General features: G+C 45.1%; 1 protein-coding gene and 1 pseudogene across 12 annotated transcripts in view; both read left to right on the plus strand.

Moving 5' to 3' along the window:
• MICAL3 (microtubule associated monooxygenase, calponin and LIM domain containing 3) overlaps positions 1-7,765 on the plus strand; it is a 293,552-nt gene that overhangs the window by 89,926 nt on the left and 195,861 nt on the right. For 9 of the 12 annotated variants that reach the window (XM_014529900.1, XM_014529902.1, XM_014529903.1 and 6 more), the window contains exons 2-3: positions 5,471-5,588; positions 6,473-6,666. The exons of the other annotated variants lie outside the window; for them this stretch is intronic. The gene's annotated coding sequence lies outside the window, so the exon portion shown is untranslated. The remainder of the gene's footprint in view (positions 1-5,470; positions 5,589-6,472; positions 6,667-7,765) is intronic. 12 annotated transcript variants of the gene reach the window in all.
• The window catches only part of LOC102261550, a 5,550-nt pseudogene continuing 4,458 nt past the window's right edge, over positions 6,674-7,765 (plus strand).

Below are 7,765 nucleotides of genomic sequence, written 5' to 3' on the forward strand. Positions count from 1 at the left end.
ACCCCTAACCGCCTCTACCTTGGCCCCACCACCATGGCTTTGTCTGGAAGGATGTCCAGAAGGTCTCCCGGTCTAATTATCATATTACTCTTTTATTAGTATAGATAATAGTCAATGCACAATGATTCTAGAGAAGAACAAAGGGGATAGTCTGCATAGCCTCAGATTGGTGTGGGAGGCTTCTCTGGGGTAGAGGAGGGTAGGGATCTTAAGTGTGAGGGCACCGTTGCCTCTCCTCTGGGCCATGTGAGAGGCAAAGGTATTGACAGCGGAAGAGGTGAGAATGGAACCGGAGGCCTGAGAATGCAGAACCAGGTTTATAGGAACCAGTTTGGGTTCTGTAAAAGAATTGCTGGGCAGCGTTGAGGCCCTACCTGTGGTTGGAGGTGATGGTGTGGTGTAGCCACATCAATCTGCACTACTAACTTTTTTCCCTCCAGCAGTTCAGAAAAGTTGTTTTTGTCTCATCTCCATCCCCATTTCACTTCTGAAGCTGGTATTTCAGGTATCTAGTGATCTATCTCTATTTGCCTCTCTCTCTTTCCACCTAATCTCTGGTGAAGAGTAAAATGCACAATAACCTTTTGGCTCCCCTTTTTCATCCTGCCTTGAATAAAGAAGTGTTGCCTTTTCAGACACCCTGGGCTTATGATAGTTTTGTGGTTTTCTGATGCAGATTTTAAAAACACACAACTTGGATTTAGAAATATTATGGGTCCTTCAATTATCTCTGGGGAGGGCTGGGGGCTGTCGTATAGCATTTCATGACACTGATACCACTCTTCTTTCAGAAACCAGTTTGTGTGTGTGTGTGTGTGTGTGTGTGTGTGTGTGTGTGTGTGTGTGTGTGTTTTATAAGGGACAGATACTCTGAAATAATTTGGCTATTGAAAACAAAGATGCTTCCAGGTCTGGCTCCTGTCTGGAACTGGGTACAGGAGCCTGCGAGGCAGAGCATATGTAAGGCAAATCCAGAACAGGTAGTGGTCATGAGAAGGAACAGGTCTCCAGGAAACGAGAGGGCAGAAACCATCTGGATTCCCCTTGTAAGATTTCTGGATCTCTGTGTATATGTTCCTTCTCCCACCCTGGTGGCACTTGCCTGAAGACACTCAATCCATTTGCATTTGATTTGAATTCTGCCTCAGATCCTAACAGAATTTTGCCTGAATTTCCCATCTTCTGGGCAGGCTACAGAAATTCACTTATCTATTCATTAATTCAAGAGGCAGTTATTGTGTACCTGCTTTGAATCAGGAACACATTCTAGGTGCGATAGTACAGCAATGAACAAAATGTCAAAAATCCTTACCCTCATAGAGCTTACATTCATTCTAGAGAGGAAAACAAACAAATGAATATCATTGATAGTATGTCAAGTTGTGGTACGTGCTTTGGGGAAAATCAGGGAGTCTGTTTTTAATGGCAAGGTCATGGAAGGTCACACTGAGGTGATAGTCAAATAAACACCCAAAGGTGGTGAGGAGTCATGCACATGTCATCTCCACTAGAAGGCTAGCGCTCTTAGAGGTAGAGAGAGGCTTTTTTCCTCTGTTATTGTATTAGAGCCTAGATAGATGCTCAATAATATTTTTTGAATGCATGAATGGATTTGGGAGAAGAATATTTTCAAACAAAAGGAGCAGCAAGTGCAAAGGGTGAAGTGAGAGAATGTGTGTCCAGTGTGTACAAGAAGCAGCAAAGAGCAGTGTGGCTGAAGGGTGAGTGAGGGGAGCAGCAGAAGGAGGTGACAGAGGTAGGGTGTGTATGGGGTACAGATCTTGTAGGGGTTTCCTGAGACCTTTTTTTTTGTTGTTGTTAATCCTCACCCGAGGATATTTTTCCATTGATCTTTAGAGAGAGTGGAAGGGAAGGGGAGAAACAGAGAGAGAGAAACATTAATGTGAAAGAGACACATCAATTAGTTGCTTCCCATACGTGCCCCAACCAGGGCCAGGGATCGAGCCTACAACCGAGGTACCTGCCCTCGAGTGGACCCTTCTGTCCATGGGCTGACATTCTATCCACTGAGCCAAACTGGCTAGGGCTCCCTGAGGGTTTTTTAGGGGTCCATGAGGTCAAAACTACTTTCATAATACTAAGGTAATGTTATTTTCCTTTTTCACTCACATATGCTCATGTGTACAGTGGAGTTTTCTAGAGGCTACATGATATGTGATCTTGTAACAGAAGGAATGCAGAAGGCAGATATGAGAATCCAGTTGTCTTCTTAAGCCAGACATTAAGGAGAATTGCAAAAATGTAAAACAAGTTTATTCTTCTCACTAAAATTTTGTTTTGGAAAATATTTTTTCATAAAATGTTACTATTAATGAATTGTTATTTTTAAAGGAATTAATAAATATTGACTTTTTTTGAGTTTTAACTTCAAATATTGTAAATATTGATAGATCTTTGGTCCCTCAATATTTTTAAGAGTATAAAGAAGCCCTGACACCAAAATTTTGTAGAACACTATTATAGGGCCTTCTAGGCCATTGTGAAATGTTTGCTTTTATGCTAACACTAGAGGCCCAGTGCACAAATTCGTGCATCAGTTGGGTCCCTCGGCCTGGCCTGCGGGATCAGGCCGAAACCGGCTCTCTGACATCCCCCAAAGGGTCCCGGATTGCGAGAGGGCACAGGCCAGTCCGAGGGACCTCACTGGTGCACAATCAGGTCCGGGGAGGGATGCAGGAGGTTGGCCGGCAGGGGAGGGACCGAGGGAGGGCTCCAGGGTGTGTCCAGCCCATCTCGCTCAGTCCTAATTGGCCAGACACTGGTCAGAGCGTCTGCCCCCTGGTGGTCAGTGCATGTCATAGTGACTGGTCAACTGTCTGCCCCCTGGTAGTCAGTGCACATCATAGCAAGCGGTTGAGTGGCCATAGCATATCATTAGCATATTACACTTTGATTGGTTGAATGGATGACCAGGCACTTAGCATATAAGGCTTTTATTATATAGGATGGGGAGCCATAGCCATGGCTCTGGCTGAATCACACAAGATGAAATTTAGTGAAGATTTTTATTTTTCCAAAAAGGTCCCTATATATCTGGAAAACAAAGGGAGATATATAGGGACCTTTGTTTTAGAGGTAACACATTAGTAATAAGAGGACTTTGGAGTTTTCTGTACCATGTGTGTCAGCAGCTAGGGGCACATCCCAGAAAGCTCTTTTGTAAATGGGGCTTATGTTCTATTGGAGTAGATAGACCAGGGGTCCTCAAACAATGGCCCGCGGGCCACATGCGGCCCACCGAAAACATTTATCCAGCCCGCCGGGTGTTTTTGCCGCCGCTGTGTGCATAGGAATTTGTTCATAGTTTTTTTTTAAACTATAGTCCGGCCCTCCAACGGTCTGGGGGACAGTGAACTGGCCCCCTGTTTAAAAAGTTTGAGGACCCCTGAGATAGACAATAAGCAAACAAATCATATATACTGTGTCAGGGGTAACAAATGCCAGAGGAAAAATAATGCAAGGTGAGGGGAAGGCTTGTGCTCTTTCATATAAGTGATCAGGAAAGTTTTCTCTAACAAGATGGTATTTGAGCAAAGACCTGAATACAGTGAGAAAAAAAAGATGTGACCATCTGGGTGGAGAGCATCAGGCAGAGAGACTAGGAAGGGCAAAGACCCAAGATGCGCAGCCTGCTGGGGCTGCTTGATGGTCACGAAGGAGGCCAGTCTGGCTGGAGCATAAGAGAAGGTGGTAAGGCATGAACAAGAAATGGGAGAAGGGCAGGTCACTTGGAGGCATATAGGCCATAGTAAGATTGTTGTATTTAACTCTGAGATGGGAAGCCATTGGAGCATTTGAGCAGAGGCATGAACTGATTTAACTAACATTTAAGTGAATGCTCAGGCTGCTGTATGGAAAATATTCAGGGTTGGGGTGGAGGGATTTGACAGTGGAAGCAGAGAGAGAGAGAGGCTCTTGAAGTAATCTAATGATGGTGATGAGTGAAGATGGTGACTTTGATGAGGATGGTAAAGGAAGACATGGTGAAAAGTGGTTGGACTTGGGCTATATTTTGAAGATAGAACAGACAGAAGTTTCTGAAAAATTGATTATGGGATGTGACAGAAATTAGGATAATTCCAAGGTATTTGGATTGAGCAACTAGGTGGATGGTGGTGCCCTTGCCGAGATGCGTAATATTAAATAAGAAGCAGGCGGGAGGTAGGAATGGAATCAAGAACTTGGTTTTATGTGTTAAGCTTTTGTGTATGCCTGTCAAATTCCAAGTAAGCAATTGGTTCAGAAAAAAGAAAACAAATATTTGGGTGCTATTGACTATCTCTACTATAAAATGGTACTTAAAGACATGGGACTGGAAGAATTCATAAAGCAGAGTTTTTTTCTAAGTGGGCTGTGTCTCATTAATGGGTCATGAAATCAATACAGTGGGGACCAGCAATTTTCAAAAATGAAATAGAACAGAGAATATCAGAATATCTCAGTAGTAAAGGTAAGTTTATTTTGTGAAAGTTGTTGAAAATTCCACTTATATACATATATAGGAAGAGAACTGTATGTACGATTTCAAAAGTTTGAAAGCCACTGATGTTTAGTGAGTGGATGTAGACTAAAAAGAGACCCAAATGACCCATGGCCATTTCCACATACAGAGGTTGGAGATATGTAAGGGACCAGCAAAGGACACAGGAAGTGGCTAGCAAGGCAAGAGTGTGGTATCCTAGAGGCCAAGAAGACATGTGATGAGCTGTGACCTGTGCTGTGTGTAGATGGGTTGAAGAAACTAGGGTTGCATATTGACCATTGTATTTGACAGTGTGCAAGTCATGCATGTCCTTGAGGATCTCTTTGAGGAGGCATTACTTTGGAGTGGTGGGGATGAAGCCTAATTGTTGTAAGTTTGAAGATAGAGAAGAGAAAGTCATGACCACGAGCACAGATAGTTCTTTCAGGGAGTAGAGTAAACTAGTCAGAGGGGATGGGAAGACGTGATCATTTATGTTGATGGTGATAGTTCGGTTTGTAGGGAAAGGATTGCTGCAGAAGGGGACCAATGAAGAGGCAGTGTGGTTGAGGAAGAAAGGGGGGGATGGGATCAGGTATACAAGTGATGGTTGCTTCAGGTAGGCATGTGGATAGTTGTCTGTTCCTTGTCATAGGAGGGAAGACAGATGAGATGGGTTTCAGTTGCCTTTCAGCAGCCAGTAGGAAGAATTACTTTGAAACAAGACCACCCTTACTTTTATTTATGAAAAGTCTCCATTTCAAAGGAGCAGATGTAGGGATAAATCGTGAGAAGAAAAAATAATCCTGTATTGTGTTTCTTTCCTAAATTTACTTGAAACTATATATCCATTGATAACTGGGCAGTTATCTTCCTAGCAGACAAGGTCTGTCTGTGATCTATTGACTACAGATTCTGGCTCTCAGGCAGCAAGGGGCTTGGAGCATGCATCCTGATGTGCTTTTATTTCTCACTCTGTGTTCTCAGGTGGTAGCAAAACATGGCGGCACTGCTTTCTTACTGTGTGACATTTCAGCTTCTTTAAGCTGCAGTCTCCCCATAGATTCTACCTCATGGGGCTATGGTGAAGATTCAATGAGATGAGGTATGGATCTGACAGCTCATAACTTGTTGGTATCTTAGTTATTTTTGCTGTTATTGATGAAAGTCCTTTTTCTTGTTTTAACATCTAAGTTTGGCAGGAACTTATTAACATAGATCTTATTTCTTGAGCCCCTCCCACCCAATGCCACACCTTTCAGAACAGATGGAATGGAAAGGGTAAAGCGTGATGATGGGACAAAGAAAGTTTTAAAAACATTTTTCTTTCCTTCAGAAAACAACTATCTGAGCTCTCTCATTCTGTTATATAAGTGGCCATTTATTTAGACCTTTTGTTGCTGGGACGATAAACTACTAGATAGTAATAACAATACTACCACTTGCTATGTGCCTGGCACTGCTAAATAGTTTATATCCATGACCTTAATTCTTGTGATTTATTTCATAGATGAGGAAACTATTTATATGACACTTGGCTTTTCAATGCTCTTTTTCACTTCTTGTTTCTCCAGGTTATCTGGGGCAACAGCATCAGCCATTATGTTTACTGGGTGTTTGGTTCTGACTTGGTGACAATCACAAAGCAGAGATCACTTCATTTCTGATTCACTTCATTTCTCTGTTGTGAAGTAATAGGTTGTTAAAAAAAAAAAAGACAAAAAGAAAAGAAATAAGTTGTTAGCAAAGAGAGTAAAATAAAAAGTTAGAGAAGATTTAGCATAGGGTTATACCAGTGTCTTTCAGAATTGGAAACTTGGAAGAGAACTCAGGGCCAATGTGGTCCAAGCTCATCTCAGAGCCCTCTATAGAGGGCCATTCCACAGCCAAGAGTAAGGTTGTATAAGAATTCATAACAAAAGTGCTATGCTATGTTCTTGCTAGTTGCTCTTATTCAAATATCAGACACCCCTGCCTTGCTTCCCACAGCTACCCTCCACAGCATGGAGCTTGAGGGAGATTATGCACATCCAGGCCAGGTAGTGTGGCAACCAGATCCAGGGCCAAGTTCTGGGAAGTCATCAGCAATGAGCAGAGTATAGACCCCAGTGGCAACTATATGGGGGACTGGACCTGCAGTTGGAGTGCATCAGTGTCTACTACAACAAGGCCTCCTCTCACAAGTATGTACCTTGGGCCATCCTGATGGACTTAGAGCCTGGAACCATGGACAGTGTTTGATCTGGGGCTTTCAGGCACCTCTTCAGGCCTGACAACTTCATTTTTGGTCAGAGTGGGCCCCAGCAATAGCTGGGCCAAGGGTCACTCCATGAAGGGTGGTAAGCTGGTAGACTGTCCTGGACATGGTGCAGAATGGGCGTGAGAATTGTGAATGCCTGCAGGGCTTCCAGATGGCCCCGCTGGATGAGGGCATGGGGTCTAGATGGGCACACTTCTCATCAGCAAGATGCACAAGGAGTACCCAACCACATCATGAACACCTTCAGTGTGATGCCCTCGCCCAAAGTATCAAACACAGTAGTGAAGCCCTACAACGCCATGCTGTCCATCCACCAGCTGGTGAAGAGCACCTACAAGACATCCTGCATCAACAACAAGGCCATCTATGACATCTGCTTCAGCACCCTCAAGCTGGCTATGCCCACCTCAGGGACCTCATGAGCAGAGTCACCAGCTCCTTCCACTTTCCTGGCCAGCTGAACACAGACCTGTGCAAGCTGGCCATGAACATGGTGCCCTTCCCCCACCTGCACTTCTATATATATATATACTAGAGGCCCGGTGCACAAAAATTTGTGCACTCGGGGGGGAGGGGGAGGGGTCCCTCAGCTCGGCCTATGCCCTCTCGCAGTCTGGGACCCCTCGGGAGATAACGACCTGCTGGCTTAGGCCTGCTCCCGGGTGGCAGAGGGCAGGCCCAATCCCTAGGTGCAGCCCCTGGTCAGGCTCAGAGCAGGGCCGATTGGGGAGTTGGGGCACCGCCCCTTGTCATGCACAGAGCAGGGCGGATGGGGAGGTTGCGATGCCACCCCTAGTTACCCTCAGGGTAGGGTCGATTGGGGGGTTGGGGCACCGACCCCTGTCACACTCAAGACAGGGTTGATAGGGAGGTGGCAGCGCCACCCCCTGTCACGCACAGAGCAGGGCCCATCAGGGGGTTGGGGAGCTCCCCCCGTCACACACAGAGCAGGGCGGATTAGAGGGTTGGGGAGCTCCCCCCGTCACACACAGAGCAGGGCCGATAGGGGAGTTGGGGCACCG

The sequence above is a fragment of the Myotis brandtii genome, unplaced genomic scaffold, assembly GCF_000412655.1.
Source record: "Myotis brandtii unplaced genomic scaffold, ASM41265v1 scaffold7, whole genome shotgun sequence".
Taxonomy (NCBI): Eukaryota; Metazoa; Chordata; class Mammalia; order Chiroptera; family Vespertilionidae; genus Myotis; species Myotis brandtii.